The 21,663-nt window shown below is 33.7% G+C and overlaps 1 long non-coding RNA gene across 1 annotated transcript; it reads right to left on the reverse strand.

Annotated features, from left to right (window-relative positions):
- Nucleotides 1-1,160: 1,160 nt before the first annotated feature.
- On the reverse strand, nucleotides 1,161-19,191 carry LOC129217083 (uncharacterized). The gene is made up of 4 exons (XR_008580190.1): nucleotides 18,892-19,191; nucleotides 7,765-7,820; nucleotides 3,636-3,808; nucleotides 1,161-1,415 (listed from the first exon to the last, which is right to left on the reverse strand). It is a non-coding gene; the product is annotated as an uncharacterized LOC129217083 (long non-coding RNA).
- Between the last annotated feature and the right edge of the window lie 2,472 nt (nucleotides 19,192-21,663).

Here is a 21,663-nt window from a genome sequence, read left to right on the forward strand (position 1 = left end):
GAATAGTTGATAATAAAAACTAATACAACTTTGCATAATTGTTAAAGTAAATATTTAGCTTTTTCTATTTAAATGTTTATTTAAAATGCAATTCTAAAAATGAAATGCATGTAAAATATTCATATCTAATTCTTTCAGGCAAAGAAACCGCATTTCATTCTACGGCAAGTAATATTTTTATTTAAGTATCTTCTACTGTCAAAATTATTTTCATGCTCGGTAAAAATGAATCTAGAAAATAAAACATTATAAAAAACACATTCTTTGAATATAAAAAACAGAAAATTGTTATGGATTACAGTGTCCAGAGTTTTGAAAATGGTATCTTTCAGAAGGCAGATTCTGTTAGATTTGTATTAACAAAATAAAGCGAAACAGCTAAGTCCAAAGAAAGCAGATGTTTTTAGTATTATTTAATGATACTTTGAGGACGTTTTACTAAGCTATTTTTGTTGTATCTGTGCAGATACCCCTAAAAATGCCTTGTAATTGTCACTTACGGTGAAAATAGCTTAGTATATGAAAAGGTTTTGAAAAGAAAATTTGTCGTAACTACATTTATTAATTTTAAATTAAGATTTTTACAAAAATACTCTCTCACGGTTTTCAGATAAGTTATTTACGAAACAACTACTGCAAGTTGAGCATTTAATTAAGTCATAAATCAAAGAAACGAGTTGTAAAACTTTAATCGTCGATTTCTCATTTTGAGCTCTACTGCAGATACCACATCTGTGCTTAGCACGGCAGTATAGTAGTCCATGAATATTGGGTGCTACTTGACGAGTGTTGCTGCATCAACTTTTCAATACCTTTTTATTACTTTATTGTATGTAGCTGAGAAAGTTTTAAAATAGCAAATGATTTCGACTTTCAGTTTTTACTGCAAATCATTTTTTAGCTATTAAAATATATCAAAGTATACCTGAAGCACCCCGAGTTAAACGGAACCTAAGACTTGAGTCTCTACTGTATCCTGTTTCTCTTTCAAAAATAAATAAGTAAAGCAATATAAATGACTAGTTTACAAACCTGAGTGTAATGGTTGGAAAATGGAAATTTACAGTGTTCCTGAAACACAATCGCTACTCATTTATGTAAGTAAAAAGTAAATACTTTTTCTGGGTGTAAAATTTCAATAAAAGAACAGAGTACACTCTAAAAATTATTTATTTCATCCTAAAACACTACAATTTTTTTGTGAAAAAATTCTTTTTTTTAATCTACTTTTTTTTCAGATTATTTCAAACATTCTATGAAATCATAATTTAACTATGATATGGAAAAATTAATGCATCTAATATCATAAAACTCTACTACGCAATTCAGCATCATATGAAGTTTCAATACAAAAAGAAATATAAAAAAATCCATCTTCATCATATTCATCATCATATAAATCCCCCATAGTTCCCCTGAAACAAAGAATAAAATCTCATTGAAAAAATATATTATGCTCCTATATCCAATCTAAAAAGATTTGAATATATTGATATGCTGATACAGGCAGTTAAACTTTTATTGTTCAATATTTAATTGAATCTAACAATTAACAAAGACATTTTAACCATGTGTACATTTTTCTAATCAAGGTACTTACTACACTTAGTGCTTTCAAATCCATGACTTTTGCTTGTAAATGTTTTATGACTCACAGGATGCAATGACATCAGAAAAAAACATACATTTTTCACAAGAAATGTCTAAATTAGCATTTTGTGAAAACAAAATAACTTTGCACACATGCTTCAGGAAATTCAAATTAAAGCAAAATGTAACGAGTTAAGCTACTATTATAAGTAAAAGACAACATAATGAGATTTTAATAAACTATTGAAATCTTAAACGTCCTTAACTAACTTTTTAGACAAATTTTATCTTAAAAGATTTTAATAAACGTAAGATAAACACTGGTGATAGGCTCTGATAATTTCTACAAATAGTATTAGCTTGAATAGACTTTGATGTAAATGGACTAAAATTGAATAACTTACTTTCCGTTTTCATATTCAAGTAGATATTTAAAAGATGTTATGAAATTATTCTGATTGCTTTGCTAATAAAGCTTTTCGTATTTTAAATGTATAACTATCCCTTTGCATTACTTAGTTTAAACTACTTATAATTAATTATCACTATTACTATAAGCTTTCTTTGACAGTTTAAAATCTTCTTAATAAATTGATTACTGTGAATTTAGTAATCAATTTGTGTGTGTGAATATAGTAATCACTCAAATAACATCAGTTGATGACATTTTAATCTTCAACTCAATCCTTTTCTTACCTATGGCAGAGCCATCTATTAAGTTTTAGAAGAAAAATTTCGACTACAAACGAAAATCTCAATAAATTACAAAAAACCGATAGTAAAGTAAGAATCTAAAGAAAAACGGAAGAAATTGATGCTTAAACGTAAAACCAGGAGGAAGGGCAAAAACAAGAGTCTCCCTTGAAAAACTGGAGAGTTGGCAGGTCTGCAGATATTGAAAAACACCAAATTACAACCAAGAATGCTAAGAGTAAACCATTAAGAGCCTTAGTAAGAAATCTAAATGTAACACGCCAATGTTACATAGGAACATGCTCAAATATGAATTTTTTTTTTCCGAAAATTTCTTCCATTACTCAAAGACAAGTTTTTTGAACTCATTTTTTAAAAAAAGTCCATTTTTACATCTAGATCACAAAGAGGGCATTTAACTGGTTAAATTTGATATCAATTAATGATTACTTAGCACTTCATACCATATTACCCCGCATTATCTGGCATGCCGGGAAAAAGTGAAGTTGACCAGCATGCCAGGAATTTCGAATTTTCTGGCATGCCGGATAATTTGAGGTTTTTTTTGAAACAAAGCAAAAGCAAATTTTCTCATTCAGTTCCAATCAGAAAGCAAACCACTGTAAGGAAAAAATAAATAAATTTTGAAAGAAATCTTCTTTAAAAAAAAATGTGCATTGCATAAAATGAGTGCTTGTTATTTATGGTAGGTCATTATTAACCGATTTAATTACATGCCAGTAAAGTAATCAACTCAGAAGCAATCATCGTTACAGTGATTTGTTCATATTTTTTTTATTAAATTATTTTAGGTTCCTTTTAGAGAGGCAAGTTTAATTTTTATTTATTGAATAGCTATGGTAAATTATTTAGCACTGGTTTAGGGGCGGTAACTTACTGCTTAGCTGAGATGTTTGCTTACTTAGTTTTAATTTAATTTTTATAAAATTATTCGTTATTAAACATTATTTTTCTTGTTAAAATAACAAATAACATTGTTAGTAAATATTTTTACAAAATTAAACTGTTTATTAATACTAATAAGATATGTATGGAACTTATATTCATTTTAAGCTGAACGTATATTTTTTTATAGTGTATTTTTTATGTCTTCCTAACCTCGATTTTTCCGGCATGCCGGAAAGGACCAGACAAGTATTATTGAAAATCTCACGACCCCCGAATTTTGCGGCATGCCGGATAATGCGGGGTAATACGGTATATCTACAGCCCATGTATCTGGACAGCAGCAAATGTATCTGTGCAGTGTGTGAGTCATATCTAGCTATGCAAACAGTCCGCATTTGAAAAAGCAATTGAAATAAATAAACAAGAAGACAATTTTTAGTCACCTTAAGGGAAGAACTCCTTTCTCAGAAAAGAGAACTAGGGACATATCATGACTTAAGAGCATGCTTCTCCTAGCGAGCTTAATAAATTCTGCAATCTTCATACATCTTGGCACTAAGAACTTCTCCTTCTCTACAGTTGGAGATTTCGAGTAATCAGCTCTTTCTAACACAACCTGCAAAATATCCATACATTAATAAATAAAATATTTTTTTTAAAAAAGTCGTTTTATTCTGTTGAGTAAAAATGAAGTTACGAGCAGAGGGACAGGGCTGGCTATAGCAATTTTGCCACCCCGGACAAATTTCCAAAGTGCCGCTCCTCCCCAGGGTAAAAAAAAGGGAAAAAAGTTCAAACATTACAATTTTTAATTTTTGCATTACAAATATAGTTTAGTTCCCTTCTTTTTGCTAATTCTTTTTTTTAATATGAAACATTCATGCAAAAAAAAAAAGCCCTTGCCCCACTTAAAATGGTCATGATTGAAAGCAGTTGTTTCACGTTGTCTTCACGTATTCATCAATTCATCACTCCTAACTACGGCCAAGGCTTCCTGCACTTGGACTGTGCCACCAGAAAATATTTATAGGGGGGAAGCACACTTTAAGTTTCCCGTATCTGCTAGGGGAGGGTTCAGGGGCTCTAAACCGGAGAATTTTTTGAAATTGTAGTAGTTTTAGGCGGTCTCTGGCAGTTTAGACGGTGGAAAGTTTTAGGGGTCTTTATGAGGGAATTTTAAGAAACTGAAGTCTTAAAAATGTTATTATAGGTGTATAAACGTTATTAATGTGTTGACTTTAAAGTAAGGGATGGGACTTCGGTGCTGTCTAGGATGATTTTTTTTTGAAAATAGATTTGAGATATCGTAAACCTCTCATCCCAATTTTTCGACATTGAAGTTAAAAAAGGCAGTTACCGACAAACTTTGATGTTCTCCCCAAAAAACATTTCGAAATAGAAGTCCTAAAAAGAGAAATTTTTAAGCAATATTCAAGGACTAGGGTGAGGGTTTAAAGGTCTCATCTAAATTTTTCGAAATTAGTTTTTCCATTTTCAGGTTTCTTACGGGATCATTGTCTCACTGTATTTAAAGAGGACTGTGCGCTAAGCACCTCAACAAATTATCATTTTGAAAAATTCATTTTTAGACTATTTGGATGATATTAGAAGAAAGGGTTTGAGGTGCAAGGCCTTTGTTTGCCCAGAAGATTTCAGAAATAGGAGTCTTAAAAATGCGACTGTATACCATTTTTGGTAACGTTAGGGGCTCTGCAATTTTTCAAAATTGCAGCTCCAAAAAAAGCAGTCTTAAACAATTTTTGATGTTGTTATGAAGGCGAGATGTTTGGTAGTTCTTCCTCTAGAAATGTTTCAAAATTGAACCCCTTGAAACGATATTGAGATGCACTTTAATGATTTTAGCTGAGGGAGGAGGCTTCCGAAGCGTAGCCTTTTAAGGAATTTCTTATTTTTGGATCCCCTAGGGAAAAGAAAAAAGAGAGGTGGGGATGAAAAATATATGAGGTGTGGGATGTGATTAACTGAGCAATAATCTGAAACTATCAAAAAATTTAATTTTAGGATTATTTTTAAAATAAATTAACAATAAATATTTTTTTCAATTAAAATTACTTTGTTTTCCTGAGGAGCATTCATTTCTTCTCTTTAACAATATAGAATATATATATATATTTTTTCAAAAACAATATTATACTCAGTCCTGGAGGGGGGGACAGAAGCCCTGTGCGCTAGTCCATTTATTGAGGAAGGCTATAGGCTATATAACATGATGCTATGACTAATAGGAGAGGAGCAGCAAAAAATTGAAATTAAATTAATAATAATCATGATGCATTTTTGTTGCATAAATAGCTGGGACATTTGTTGACCTAATAGCTCAGTCCGTGAAGCGTTCAGCCAGCAACCCTAGGGTCTTGGGTTCGAACATGGCTGCGGGCGGGAAGATTTTCAGCAGTTGTTACCCGGCTCATTTAAAAATTCATGAACATATAAATAAGGATTTTTTCAATTATTTTTTATTGAAAAAAAAACTTTTTTTGATTTTCTTATTTAATGGAAAACATCAAAGTGGATAAGGGTGGGTAATTTTTTAATCATAACGTGATGTACATAGCTTTTTAATACATTGTTGTCTTATTAACATAGGTGAAGCCATGGGGACAGCAAAAAATAAAGGAAAGTATAAATTTTTTCTCAATATTATTACTGACACGGGCAATGCTGGGTATGTTTGCTAGTTATCAATATGCTGAATAAAACTCCAAATTTCTTCCCAATGAGAAAATGCGGGTATGTACACAAAACTGCATCTAATGAAAAATGACTTGAGTATCTAAAATTTTTTTTTCGCAATTCAGTTTCCAAATTCGCCGAATCAGACCAAATTTGCTGAATAAGGATTTTTTGAAGGTCACAGAGATCTCCGTAACTTCCTATCGGGATGCGCCAGTATATAATCAAGGGTTATTTATGTGGAAAGGAAAGTAGTACTACATTTTTGAGATCAGTGTTTTGAATCTGAGAACTTCACTCGTAAATTACTCTTATCAGAGAATAAGAAATATACCTGATATAACAACATTAACAAAATTAATCTATTTCCAGTTAGCAATGACTTTGTTTCATAAATACAAATTTAACATGAAAGTAAGATTGTTTTTTTTCCCTCAAATTATAATACTATTCAACCTCATGAATGCAACATAAGAAAGGAAAAACGAATAATTATTAAAAAACATAAAACTCACTTCAGAAAGATTCCTTTCCTGTGAAACATATACTATGTATTTATATTCTTTAATTTTTTACTTTGCTTAATGGCGCTGATGGCAACAGTATTTGAGCTGAATTGCAGTAAGCAACTAATGATTTTCCAGAATTAGCTGGAAATCTACTTTCAACTTACTTTTTTTACTTGTAACTTACTTAATCACTAATTGGGTCCTTCTCATAAAAAGCAGTCAATTTGAGCTTTTTTAAGTTCAGAAAAATTAGGTGTGTGGAATAAGATGAAACTTTTTATAGAGATGGATGTATGTAAGGGGTTAGTTAATATATTGGGCTTGAAAAAAAATTCTTTTTTGAATAGTTAGCAGACCAATTCATAAAGATTTTATGCTAGTAGTTACGTCTAACTGATATTCGAGTTTATTTGCATACAAATATTCCCAAACAAGGAAGTAACTTATGAGTCAGTTTTCATGTATTTAGTTAAAAAATTTTTATTTAACTGTAAAAACAGATGCAAGGGAATGGTGGATGCAAAAAGCCTTATCTGGTTTAATGTTTTCATTCAGATTGCAAGAACAAATTTCCAACAACTTAAAGATACTTACTTGGTTACATAACTTGGTTGTGAGTTGTTAATTACAAGACTAATTTTCTTAAAAAATTCTTTTGTTACGATTCTGGGGGATGAAACCAATTGTTGTGAGGGATTTGCATTACAAGCTGGGGACAAACTTTTAAAAAATTGTGTGAACTAATTTTTAACAAAAATTTAAATGAGGTTTTTGCATAAATTATTCAATATTTTGATATAAAAAACATAAAAATATAATATTATTGTTTGTTTGCTGAGAAATAATGCTTATCCTTTACTAACAGTGAGGACAAATGAGGAGGGAATAACATTTGGGTACTTTAAGCTTACATTTAAACATATGTAAAATAAAATTTTGAAATTTTACTTATTATCTCTTAAACTCTATTCTGAAAAGTATTTAAACATAATATTTTGTCATAAACTATTCATAACTAAGACATGAAAATTGCAGTTTCAGCGAGAATCACTCAATTTTTATTTAAAAGCTTTGAATTGAGATAGGAATATGAAAAACTGTTTCAAAATTTAATTTGACAAAGAATTGCTAGTCCTGAAAAGTTGTATGCTTTAGAGAGAATTTTGTTTTATAGGCTGGCATTATAGAATTATTCAGTCAGTTGTAAATTTTAGAATCTTTTTTTTTTTTTTTTAAGTTAGAAAAAAAAAAGAAATAATTAAGATTTTAAATGTGCATCATGCTAAAAATAAAACAGTTTCACAATAAAATGTTGTTTCTCTCAAACATAAATAATGTAATGAAAATAATAATCATTAAATAAACTTACTGGAACACTTTCAGGATATAACCTTAGGATTTCATCAGATTCACCCTTTCTTATCTCTATATAAGAATGAGAAATATAATTAATATTTTGCACTGAATTACAAATATGTTTGCTATATTTTTTTTTTTAGTTAGATATTCAGACTCAGTCATGTTCCCATCAATTTTTCTGAGGGTATAATCTCAGTAATCCACTACGCACAATTTGTGTATGTGATCATACACCGGATTCCAATGTACTATATAGCGCATAAAAAAGTAAGTGTAATTGGATGCCAAGTGAAATAAACTGATGCCAGAACTCTAAAACATTGCAATGATGATAATTAATTGTGCTCTGAAATCCAGAAGGCATTGAAAAGTGTTCAAAGTACAAAACGGTCATTTTGGGCTGAATGCTTAAAAGTGAATAAATGTAATTACTGCCCCCAGGCGTTCTGGCATAAGATGTCAGTATAGGATATGGCTACCATGGAGAGGGATGCTAGCTTCCACACGTCATGTGATGATTTACACAACATTATCCAGCAGCTGTTGGGGTAATTCATCCCATTCTTCTATCAGTCGTGGATAAGGGTGCCTTGCTTGTTGGAGGGCTCTGCCGACCAGTAAGACTACTCCCCAAAGCATCCCAAACATTTTCAATATGACTCAGATCTATAGAAAATGCTGGCCATGCGATGTGTTGAATATTTTGAGTAAGCTAGACACTCCTGGAAGGCGATTGTTGATGACATGCTACGTTGCCGTCCATGAAAATCAATTTATCGCCTACAGAACCACAGAACACGTGAACATCAGGCAGTAAAACAACATTATCAGTAGCCGTCATAGTTTTGTTTGGAAGCACACGAGCGACGTACGGCTATTGATCATAATCCTACTCATACCATGACACAACTTGTAGGATACTAGTCCTTTTCTTTTATGTTTGCCGGCTTGTATGCTGTACTACTCTCGTGCAATTACTACTGTATAAAATCGAATTCCATGAAACAAGAATAAAAAGTTGGTAGTTGTTCAATAAAGTCGTTCAGTACAAAAAAAAAAAAAAAGCCCTTGCTCTTAAGAACTTAGTCTAGATCAATGGAATTTAAAAAGATTATAAATAAATTTTAGTTGAAATCAAAAGATCACATGACACTGCTGCTGTCATAACTCATACCAGTCATTTGATTCAGACTTGAAATAACAATGCATTTACTTATACCTTTTCTTTTAATCACCAAAACTGTTTCTTATTTTCTGAAGAAAAGTGAAAAATATTTTTAGAAAAAATAGTGTTTTTTATATAAGAATGTATAAGAAAACCACAGGTCTTAAAAAAAATTTATTTCAGACTCTATAGTAGTGGGAACTGGTAGTTTAATATTTTGAGTTTTGGAATTACTTGTTTATGGGAAGAAGGAAGTTCTTTAAACAGGTCTGTCTGATTTTATCCTGGAAAAAAAAAAAAAAAAAAAACAAGACGGATCTTTTTGGTTTAAACCACTTATTATTTCATTTAGTCTTCGTTTTCAAATATATTTAGGTATATCTATAGCAGTAGAAATCTAAAATATGATGCTTATAATGAATGCAGAATTTTGTTCTGTTTTACAAATACACATCAAGATTGATTTAAAAAAAAAACATTAACAAGGCAAGAAAAGTGGCAACTATTGCATACAAGTGTTTTAAGGTTACAAGGAAGCTATTTTCAAAGTTAAAGACATCAGCTTAGGTCGAGGATCATCCAACAAAAGCGTAACGGTTTTGTCAGAAACGATCAGCAGATTTTGGGTTAATATTCATTTTATTTTACTTTCAACAAACGTATTGCTTTATTACTAAAATTGACATTTGTTAGCATATTAAAATGCACAGAGATCATCATTATGAAGAATATAGTATATGATTTATAAAAGCCAAAAAAAGACAGGCTTTTTTAATAAAAGCTGGCCGGCCTGGCCTTTTTTGTAATATTTGCATACTCACAACGCGTCTTACTGTGTCAAGAACTTATGCTAATTTCTATATTTCCTTGCCTTCCATTTTGTGGTTGCTAACGCTGCTATTGCCATCAGTCCTTAGCAATTGTCTACCAGTGTATATACATAGTATGTCATAATATGAAAATGTATGAAGCTTAAGGGTATACGTTACATGGCAAAAAAATATTTCAGAGCATATGACGTATATGAAGTATAGCCTGTGGGAACACCACTGTTCATATTAGTTGTGTAAAAAGATTAAAAATAAAAGTTTTCTCACTAGTGATCAGTGTGATTAAAAACCTTATAATTTCATATTTCAAAAAGTTCAGCATTTTTATGAAGAGAATAAAAATTAAAAACCAAAAAAATAACTTAACAAACAAAACAAAAATATATATAAAAACAGGATTTGCAGAAATAATAAAAGTAAGGATTTTTAAGCCCATAAATAATAACAATAATAATATTAAAAAAATCAGTTTTGAATGAATTAATAGAATATTACTTGCATGAACGATTGAATATAATACTTCTAATCAAATATAAAGATTTTTAAAAATAACTAATTAAAATCGAGTTGCATGCAAAAGCATGTTACACAAAGGTATATGTTTTAAACATTTCACACATATTGCAAACGCATGGTAGCCACAAATACATTCATGGATTCAATAAAAATATTTTAAATCAATTTAGTATTTTTAAAAATCATTGAATCATTCTCGGCTTTTCAACATTTGGATCAATCTCTAGTTGTTGAAATTTTAGAGCACAGAAACCATCTGGCAGAGTTGTAAAAAAAAAATTTTTTTCTTTTTAAATGCTATAAAAGAAATACATATACAAATTGAAAATACTCTTTTCTATCTGGTTTGGGAAGACTAAAAAAATATTTTGAATTGAAGTCAAGAGAAAATGTCTATTGATTTGGCATGAACCAAGATGTAACTGAATATGTCAGGCAATGTGAAGTGTGCCAACGAAATAATCTAAAAGAACCCATTCTTTTGAACAAAACACCCGAAAGACCAGGGCAAATTGTAGCTACAGATGTATTTCACCTCAACAAGAAAAAACATCTTATAATAGCAGATAGCTATCATGGTTATTTTGATTTTTGTGTTCTGGGCAGCCTTCCTGGACCTGACTAAGGCCTTTGATAGGGTATGGAAGCAAAAGCTCATAACTAAACTCTTTGAGTCCTTTGGAATCCATGGCCTGGATTTACGACTTTTTGAGAAACAGATTCATCTGGGTAAAGTTCAACAACACTTTGTCGGAGAGCTTTGGGCTTTCTCAAGGTGTTCCTCGGGGATCTGTTCTGAGCCCAACCCTATTCTCATTATTTATAGCTGGACTTGAGAGGGAGGTTTCGAAAAGATGCGAAGTGGGGTTGTTCGCAGACGATTCAGTGCTATGGGACTCTGGCCCTGACATCAATAAATTGGAACATTGCATCAACTCTACACTCAATGAAGTGTGTGGTTTCGCAGAGGGTCACAAATTGTGTTTTAACCCTTCCAAATCTACAGTTAGTTTCTTTACAACAAATAGGAGACTTTTTAACTATCAGTCAAAAATCTATATGAATGCTCATCCGCTTGCGGTGGAAAAGCACCCTAAATACTTGGGCTTTGTTCTGGACAGCGAAGTTACTTGCAATAGACATATCGATCACTTAATACAAAAAAGCAAAAAACGCTTAATGATCTTAAAATATATTTCAGGGCGCGGCTGGGGTGCCGACTTTAAAACTCTCAGAACTACTTACATGGCCCTAATAAGGCCTATTCTAGAATACGGCTATCCAGTCTACAGCTGTGCCTCAAACACCAACTTACAAAAGCTTGAAAGGGTACAGCTTAGTGCAGCTCGTATTATTACAGGACTTCGTAATATTTGCCCAAATGAGATAGTACTATATGAGGCCGATCTGCAACCTCTCAGCCTTAGGAGAAAAACTAATTTGGTGAAATATTTCTCAAAGCTCACCAGTTATGGGACCCAGAATCGAACGTCTGAGTTCTTGTTGGGGTGGACCAACAATAAAAGATTAAAGAAAAATAGCCCTTTAAGCTTGGCTGACTCAGACAACTTGATCCCAAAAAATGTAATTCAGCATAATTTGAAACAGAGCATTAATCCCTCAATTGGTTTAAACAGTCTACTTCCACACGGATCTTCCTTCCCAGGTGAACAAGAAATCAGATGCACCGGCTTATTTGAAACAATTGGCTTTGGAAGTGATAAACAATATCCCTGAGGACTCTATTATAATGTATACGGATGGTAGTATGGATGAACGTAACTGCTCTGGTAGTGGTGTTTATATTTTATTCCAAGGGTGTGGAACAAAATTAAGCAGAAGAAATCCAGACTGTTGCTCAGTGTTTAGAAGCGAGCTTATTGCTATCGATGAGGGGCTCGGTTCAATTTTGTCTTCTCCCGGCTCTTTAGCCATTTGGATTCTGTCAGATAGCCGAAGTTCCATCCAATACCTCTCTAATTGGCATAAAGTGAGTGATGGTACTGGTGTTTCTATTATTAACAAACTGGAGCATATTTCTTCTTTTCGAGAGGTGCATCTTCAGTGGATTCCATCTCACGTTGATGTTCACGGTAACGAGATGGCCGATATCTTGGCTAAAAAAGGGACTGGTGAGCCATTATATACACCTGATTCTTTTACTTACTTGGAGCTATTTTCTAAGGCTAAAAGAGATGCAAAGTCCTCCTGGACTGTCCCTCCTACCCATAATTGGTTCCAGGCGAAGTGCCCGGGAGGTGCATTATCTCTCAAGTGTGGTAGGCGAGATCAGACGACCATCACTAGGCTCATTAGTGGACACCTAAAATCATTGACTTATTGCAATGGAAAAAAGACTTTTCCAACCTGTGTGAAGTGTGCCGACCATCAGGCCACCCCCGAACATATACTGAATTGTCTGGGACTTTCAAGGTTGGATCTTTTAGCGGATCCAATGTTGGTGTTGGATTTTTTGAGAGTGACGAATTTCATAGACCTGGTTTAGCGCTGCTATAAACACCGGAGATTTGCAACAACAGATCATCATCTACAGTAGTTAGGACCATGAAGCATTGGTTTTTCAATCATGGTGTTCCAGAAATTTTGTGCTCTGATTCCGGCACTCAATTAATATCCGAAGAATTTTAAAAATTTGCTGAAGATTGGAATTTTCAAATTCAGGTTTCTAGTCCAGAGCACAAGAGGTCCAATGGTCTGGCAGAGAGATATGTTCACGAAGCCAAGAACCTTATTTCAAAGTGTCCGAGCAGATGGCTCGGACGCCCTAAAGCAGAATACTATTAAATTTTGCGACGTACGTCGCAGAACAGATGCCTGAGCTGCACAACAATTTTGTTCAAGAGAAAGGAAAACTCGGACATTTTCTGCAGAAATTCTAGAAAAACCTGTACTTTCTACATAAACTGCAGATTTCTGTAGAATTCTGCATAAACTTCAGATTTTCTACAACATCTTCCAACTAAAGATATAATTCTGCAGGTTTCTTTAAATTAGAAGAAAATTTTAAATTCTTGCAAGTCACACTTATTCGGCAGAAAGCTCGCTCAAAATGTCGCAATTTAATGCGTTATTTGCAGAAACTTTAGATTTCCTTTGAACCTAAAGAAATCTGCAAAATTTGAACAACATTAAGAAAATTTGCAGAAATTCTATGGATTTTTGCAGAAAATCATCTTTGACTGCCTGCACCCATTGCCGGATTTAGGGGAAGGCAGGCGCCCCGCCTGCCCTGGCACCCCCCTGCCATCCTAACTCGACTGCCCTGGGGCCTCCACAACAAAGGGTCTTCACAATAAAATTTTTACAAAATATCCTAACTTTCACGGGTCAGCAAATTTTACGTTTTTTCTCCCCCATAAATTATTTTATATCTTTAAACGAGCAATTCTTGTGGGTATGTATATATATTTATATTTTGTATTTCGGAAACAGCTCTAACGATTTGGATGAAATTTTGGATTTAATTGTAATTTTGCATTCGAAGTTCATCTACCTCAGTGTTTTTTCTGTAAAAACGCAATTTTTTTACAAAAAACTGTTTTTTAATATAAAGTCTAATTAAGTTAAGCCTTGAAAGAAACTGTGAATTGACACATCAGGCAGACGATTTGCAACCATAACAATGAAAATCTCTCTTCTCGCTTTAAAATTTGAAACTTAGGGTTGCCAGGCTTGGCTGATATTAGCCACTTTGGCTAATTTCAATCATACTTGGCTAAAAACAAATTCAAAAGCATTATGTATGGCGATGTAAGACTTTTTTTTTTCAGCAAAACTATTGTTTGACCGTCTTATTTTGTTTTATTTACTTATTTTCTTTTTTACACTTTCTTTTCTTTTTTTTTAATCACGCATCTAAATTTTATTTCGAAAAAACATATGTCTTGAGACTGTTTATATTTTGTTGTTATAATTTGTTGGAGTGGTTTGTGGATCATCGGTTTTTATGGATAGCATGCTGTATGTAGCATTTTCTCACGTAAAGTGACCAACTACACTAAAAGTACTTATTCCAAATAAAAATCTCAATTGGGATAAAATCGTGAATCGCAACTCTTTTTGATAAATGACAGGAAAATTGTATTGTGGAAATAAAAATGTAACAGATAGTTTAAAGCAAAATGTTGATTTAATTGCATTCAGAATCTTTCTTTGGTACTTTAGTGTTATAAGAAAGTCGCAGCGAATTTTCAAACCAATTTTTCATATTTATTGTCGCTATGTTTGGTCTTAGAAACTGCATTTTTGGCAATACTGTGCGTTAAATATTTAGATGCAACCAGCTCAGAAATTCCCTTGGTGGATGTCTTTGGGAGAGTGGAGGCCTATATATTCAGTAGTAGGCTTCTTATAGCTGAAATGATTATAATGCTGATGAAGTGTTTACATGTATATCTCTCGTTTCTCGGTAGCATATCCAACGACTGGCGAGAACCTTACTATTTCGTTAACGTGATGCTTTTCAAGTATATTTGAAAAAGTACCGAACCTTAGAAAAAAACAAGCTGACAAAAAATAATTCTTTTAAAGCCGAGCGAGGCTCGGTCGTCCAGGTACTAATAATAATATAAAAAAATAAATAGCAGTAACTTCAAGATGTATTTACTATTAAATTGCTGATCGAAAATATCGGATATATACATATATATCAAAATATTCGGATATATACCAAAGTATCGGATATTTTCGAAAAAATGATGATCTTTTCGAACCCTGATTAGGGGCCTCCACTCCTTCATTGGCCTGGGGCCTCCACACTCCCAAATCTGGCCCTGCTTGCACCTGCTTTATGCTCTTAATTGTCATACAGGATTAGATTTTTCGGGATTTTATCATAATTTTAGCTTTTTATGTTTGTTTTGTAAAGTATTCCACCTTGTTTCACTTAATCAGACCTCACAGCAATACTATATTTCTTACAAACTTGAAAAGATTCTGATTTTTCTTGCATTTTTGGTTCCTTTTTACCTATTTTTCCCCCAGTCAATCTTCATCCACCACAATTCCTGCCATAAACGTATGTTTTGGAAACATGCCAACATTGAAACGCGCGTCTCGCGGAAAATTGCGTGTCTATATTGAGATTCCAATCCCTTTGCATCCTGAATATATTTCAATTATTTTAGTAGTTTTGAGATATTTTATTATATATTGCCGTAACTCGACTTGTTTGACCCCAAATTATTTTAGTAATTCATTTATTTATTAACATTATTTTAATTGCTCATTCATACTATGTAAAATTAACCAAAAAAACGTAGTTTGACTCGACCAATACCAGGATTTTAATAAAACTTTACTTGATTGCTTTTTCTACGCATTTGGAGAATCTTGCACAGGTTTTACAGCCTGTTCAAATTTTGGGAATTTTATAGTTTTCACGATCAACTAAATTTTATGACATTTCTACATGTACAATGCTAAAAGTACTTGCAGAACAATTTTGGACCAATGATTTCACGTTGCAGATCACAAAATATTCTGCTTTAGGGCTCGGACGTATATTTGGCATTGCTTAATAACAGAAACACGCCTCGAAAAAAATTTCGGATCTCTAGCTCAAAGGCTAATGTGATGAAGAACAAAAGGAACCCTCTCGATCAGCCGAAACCTTTTAATGCCTAGAATAATCGAAAATGTTCCAGAAAACTTAAGAGCGTTAAGAATGGGCTACAAGATATATCGGGATTGAGGATTTAAGCGTAAGACGCTTATTAGCATTGGAGAAAAAGTGTGGTTTCGCAAAGAACACAGAGATTGGAGACCAGCTGAAGTGCTTGCCCCAGCTTCGGGACCAAGATCTTTCATCATAAGAACTCCCGAAGGTGCAACATATAGACGAAATTCGTGGTTCTTCGACACAACACTGTCAAAGATGAGAATCCACCTACGACCGATTCTCCGGAGCAAACTCCCAGAAGTAGTGATGATCAGAACGAAGAAAGAATTCCTCAGATGCCTCATAGTGAGGGATAAGTCAGATGCTGTACAGGATGAGTGTCAAACACCGGTTAGATCATCAGACTCTCCTTCTACTTCTCCTGTTACCCACAGCATTACTGGCCCTAATTACATGCCTAGTACACACAAATCAGCTCCTATCACTCGCTCCAGAAGATTGATTAAAAAACCTACTAAACTTGACTTGTAAATATAAAAATATTCTTCCAAATGTGTAAAATGATAATAATCTAATCATTTAAACATTAAGTTTTGTGCTATTAAAAAGTAAATATAATTTCAGGAAATCTAATACACATGTATTCAGTAAAAGTAAGTTTTTTCTTATTTTTTTAAAAAAAGGGGGGTGTCATCTTAACTGTAGCCTTAATTAATATTTAGCTGTTGGCATCACTATGCCATCTTTATTATAAGAATCGCTACGCATAAGTCTTACCGCTTATGTTAATAAACCGTTATAAGTGTTTTATGAGTTGCTACTTTCAAGTAAACATTTGATACATAAATGTTACAATGGGGAGTACATTTTGTATTGTGCTTTCTGGTAGGCTGTTTAATGATACATCCTACTTATTATGGCATCTGTGAGCGGCTATGTGTGCAAGTTTGATTTTTATCTATACATATAATAAAATAAGATGTTTGTGTGTGTGTGGCGCGCATCCCGGGAAAATGGTAAGGCCTAGAAAGATGAAATTTGGTATACAGGTGTAGTTTTTGCTGAAGTTGTGCACCTCGGGCTTCGATTTTTGATATTTTAATTAGAAAAAAAGTTATTTAATATTTTATGTGATTTTTAGCACTTTTTAGTACTTTTAACCTCACAGACTCCAAACCAATCACGCCAGACAAATATTTTTGGTACTATAGTGTCGGAAATTTAATTTTAAATATGATGAACAAAAAAATTTTGAAGATAGAGCAATTTTTGTATTTTTTATGAATTTTTGAAAAAACCTGTACTATAGTGTCGGAAATTTAATTTTAAATATGATGAACAAAAAAATTTTGAAGATAGAGCAATTTTTGTATTTTTTATGAATTTTTGAAAAAACCTTTAATTTGCATGTTTTCCTGGGTTTTATTTTTTTCTAATATCATCCTGCGAGAAGTATCAAAGCCTCATTTCTGAAATTTAAGTTGGTAATAGTAAAAACATTTCGCCCTCTTCAGAAGAAAAAAGTTCGTAAAATTACGCAATAGTTTTTTTTTTCTACAATTTTTTTAATGCTGAACACATCATGTCCTTTCACGCATCAGTCGAAAAAAGCGTTCTTCAATCTTTTATGCCTGTGACGTCACTACTTGGGTTTCGATTCGATATTTACGATGGAATCTTAATCGCAAGCAATGTTAATCTTTTTTTTTTACTATATAGCTTACTTCGGAACAAATCTGATATACCCCCCTCTTGGCGACTTTTTCCGTTTTCCCTTACTTCTACATTTTCTGACGTGATGACCACGTGTTTTTCGGCAGCGCTTGCTTTTTTTCTTTCTTTTTTTTGTTTTATTTAGGGATTGCATTTATTCCTTCTTCCATCCCCCCCCCCCCCCCCCCCCAAGCTGGACCTTTCGCTGTATCTATATTACGTTACATTTCATAGTTGTGCGCATTAATTCAAGAGCGAGATTTTTTTTATCTTTGTCAAACGCTACTTTTTGCACACTATGGGGAGTTTGAGCTTTTTTTTTTTTTGCTCTACTTAAATAAAATAAAAAGCGGTTTTTGGAGTGTTCTTTGTTTTTATTAGGAAATGGGCGAGGAGGTCAAAATAAATAGAGATGGATAAGAAAATGTAGAGATAGATTGTAAAGGTAGATAGCCGCCGAAGGCGGCAATCTTGGCGTAAAAATGTGAATGGCACAAAGAAAAAAAGATAGAAATGGATTGATTAAAATACTGCTGCCAAATTTATTTAAACAACCGCCGAAGGCAGCAAACTTGAAGTAAAAAGGTAAATGACAAGTTAGCCAAACAGCCGCCGTAGGTGGCTGCTTGCACATTGGGTGTCAATGCCCCCCTCCCTCCTCCACATACACCATGACTTTGAAAAAACAATGCTTTCACATAAAAGTGGAAGTGCTTTTTGTTATTTTTCGACAAAATTTGCATGAAGAGTACGTCGTTTGTGTCTCCCCTCCCCCTCCTTTAAAAATATTCCAAACGACGAAACTGGAGACAGATCTAGAAAATATTTTATTCAAATTATTAATGATATAGATATATAGATTGATTGACACCGCCACGAAATTTATTTAAGCAGCCGCCGAAGGCGGCAACATAGGCGTAAAAAAACGAATGATAATACTGATTTATAGAGAAAAACATTGATTAATGTCGTTGCTAAATAGTTTAAGCAGCCGCCGAAGGCGGCACCCCTGGCGTAAAAAGGCGAATGACGTAAAAAGGCGGACCAGCTGGTCGCCACAGGCGACTAGTATGAAATAGATAAATTTCAAATTACAGCAATACATATTTTGGCAAATGTTCCACGTTATGATAACCTACCCAGAAAATGAAGCAACACATACTTAAAACTCAATCCTGATTTATGAAGCTGCATAAAACCAAAATACAGAGAAGTAAATAAAAAAAACCACATAGTCTTGTTCAAACACAAATATCTAATTATGTTTCTCACCTAGGGTTTTACGTTTCTTGTGCTTCCATTGTGATTTCGCAATGGGTCCGAACGATGTTTCGCTGCAAAGAGATTCTTCACTGCTTGTTGAAGATCTGCTGCTCCACGAGGATGCTAGGGAGTTGATCGAGGCATTCGATAGTGTGCGGCTTTTCGCAAGGTGCACACGTCTTGCGGAACTATAACACGAAACGTAAGACAGCTTTGTAAACTTAAGACCTCACTTAATAACAACAACACCTCCCAGACGCCTTTCAAATTGAAGATATAGATACGAAGACTCATTTTCCATTTCCAACATTATTTATATCTGTCTCGTTCAAGATAAGAGCAAACCTCAACAACCAATCGAACCAGCTGATATTCGGTTACCGGTTACCGTTAGCTACTGGAACACACTGAATGCATAACCACCTGGAGTAAGTAATTGCAGAACTATCAGCCTGTTCTTCTTCTAATCATCAAATGATCGAATCTCGTTTTTTTTTTTTTTTTTTTCCCCAGTTCATGTTTTTTTTTTTTTTTTTTTTTGAGCAATCACGATTGCTTATTGTTCTCACTTGACCGTTCTACGCGTTGTGGTTCCTTTTTCAGCTGGTGGTGCTCTGCAGCACCACCGCCCACCGGCCTCTGCAGGCGCTTCGGAATCCGCTTTTCCTGGTCGGAGGCTTCCATGTCCGGTACACACACGTGCTCACACACATACACACGCCTACGTGTATACAGACAGTAATTTTTTGTCGTGCTTGTGGGAAGCTTTCTTTTCTATTCTTCTGAAATTACGTAACACCACAAACTGTCTGAAGCCTGTAATTTACCCCAAAGAAAACACGTGGAATGGACTGTTTTATCTTTTTTTGGTAGTATTGTTAATCACCGCAAGGTAGCGGATTATTCGAGCTCTGGAGTTGCGAATTTGCTGAGAGCTTATGGATACGCGACCTATGGGTGATCTAAGAAATTAACCAAAGAGGTAAAACATGTCAATTTTGATTTTGCACCCACAAGTCAGATGTCTCTTAGGACAGGTATAAAAATGGTCTTTGTTTTACCTTTTTCAGCAACCGTTAGGCAGAGATTGGTACGCCTCCCATAGTTTTTTTTTTTTTTTTGAATTTCGAATTAAAAGGTGAAAATTGAAAGGATTATTTTAAAAATTTGCAAACATGTACAATTTTGGACAGTTTTTCGAAAGTCATGGGTGGGGGGGGGGAGGTAAATTTGACTGACAGATGCACATTTGTTTCACAGACATTAAAATGTGTATGCACAGTAGCGGATTTCAGGAGGGGCAAGGGGCTCGGGCACCCCCCAAAAGGGAAAATGAACCTAGCGATATCTTTTTCCCTTTCTTTAATTGACTTCTCTATACAACATGAAGAAATGTTTTACAGTTATTTAAAAACACTAATCTTATTTCTTTTATAAAACCATTTTTGTTTGCTGAAGAAGCAATACTGATGGAATCAGTGGCGGACCTAGACGCTCCTGTTGGGAGGGGCATTATGGGGGGGGGGGGGGACTGACTAATAAAAAAATTTCTTTTTAAAGTTTAAAAAATGAAGCAGATTTTTTTTTTTTTTTTTTGTTTTCGAATAATGAAAATCGTTTAGAGTTTGAATGAAAGTTACTAGTGTTTCGAGGACAAAGAATAAAAAATTGAAAAAATAAATAAATAAATAAATAAATAAATTTCTACTAATATTCTGGATACTTTATCAAATTAAACCGTTCAGTTTTTAGTTCGTTTCAGGACTCGTAAACTATCTTCAGTAGCCATTTAGGTACTCAATTGTACTTTTTTCCTCATAAAAGAAATAGTGCAGTATCAAGATATTAATTTAATAATCTTTCTTTAATTATTGGATAGAAGATAAAGGGACTGCCCAAAATCCCAGATTTGATTCCGCATTCGAAGAAGATTCAGACTATTTGGTGGTTATTAAGAAAAAGAGAGTCTTGGAGGTCCCCCTCTGGAACAAATTTGAAATTTAAGGGTTTTCGAAAAAACAATTGTTTGGTTTCTTGAAGGGAAAGGATGAAATTCTGGAATTCTACCACAGTCGGTTTTTTTTTTTTTTTTTTAATTAGAGCTTCGAAAACGCAATTTTAGATATCTTTAGTGATGCTAAAACCCACTCGGGGCTCGGGGGCCGGAAAAAATTTCGTCCAAAAAACGCCATTGTAGGCCACTTTTGATGCCATAGCAGAAGATATGGATTCAAAACTTTTCCCAAGAAAATTTTCGATGAAGGAGTTCCAAAAACGCTGTTTTATGCAATCTTTGAATGATGTAAAGATGAGGAAAGAAGGACATGGGGGCTTCTCTTCGGAGCTCCAATTTTTCGAAATTGAAGTCCTGAAAACGCAGTCGTAAGCCATCTTGTATGACGTAGAGGGAAGGAACGGGGTTTGGAACTTTCCATCGGAAATGGAGCTTGAAATGCGATGGTTGGCCATCTTTGGTAGCGTTAAGGGAAAGGATGGAGTCAGGAGCTATCCCTCAACTTTTCAATATTGAAGTTTGAAAATCGTAATGTTAGTGGATCTTCATTAATGTTAGGGAAAAGGCTCAAGATCGGGAGCTCTCCCCCGAATTTTTTTCAGAATTGAAGTTCTAAAAACGTAATTGAAGACCCTAATTAACGACATTTCCGAAAAAGTTTCCGATTCCGTCGATAATTTTCGAAATCGAAGCACTAAAAATTCAAAATTTTGGCGATCTTCCATGACATTGGAGAGTTGATGTTAAAGGACTGTCCCCTGGAAAAT

Source organism: Uloborus diversus, chromosome 2, assembly GCF_026930045.1.
Source record: "Uloborus diversus isolate 005 chromosome 2, Udiv.v.3.1, whole genome shotgun sequence".
Lineage (NCBI taxonomy): Eukaryota > Metazoa > Arthropoda > Arachnida > Araneae > Uloboridae > Uloborus > Uloborus diversus.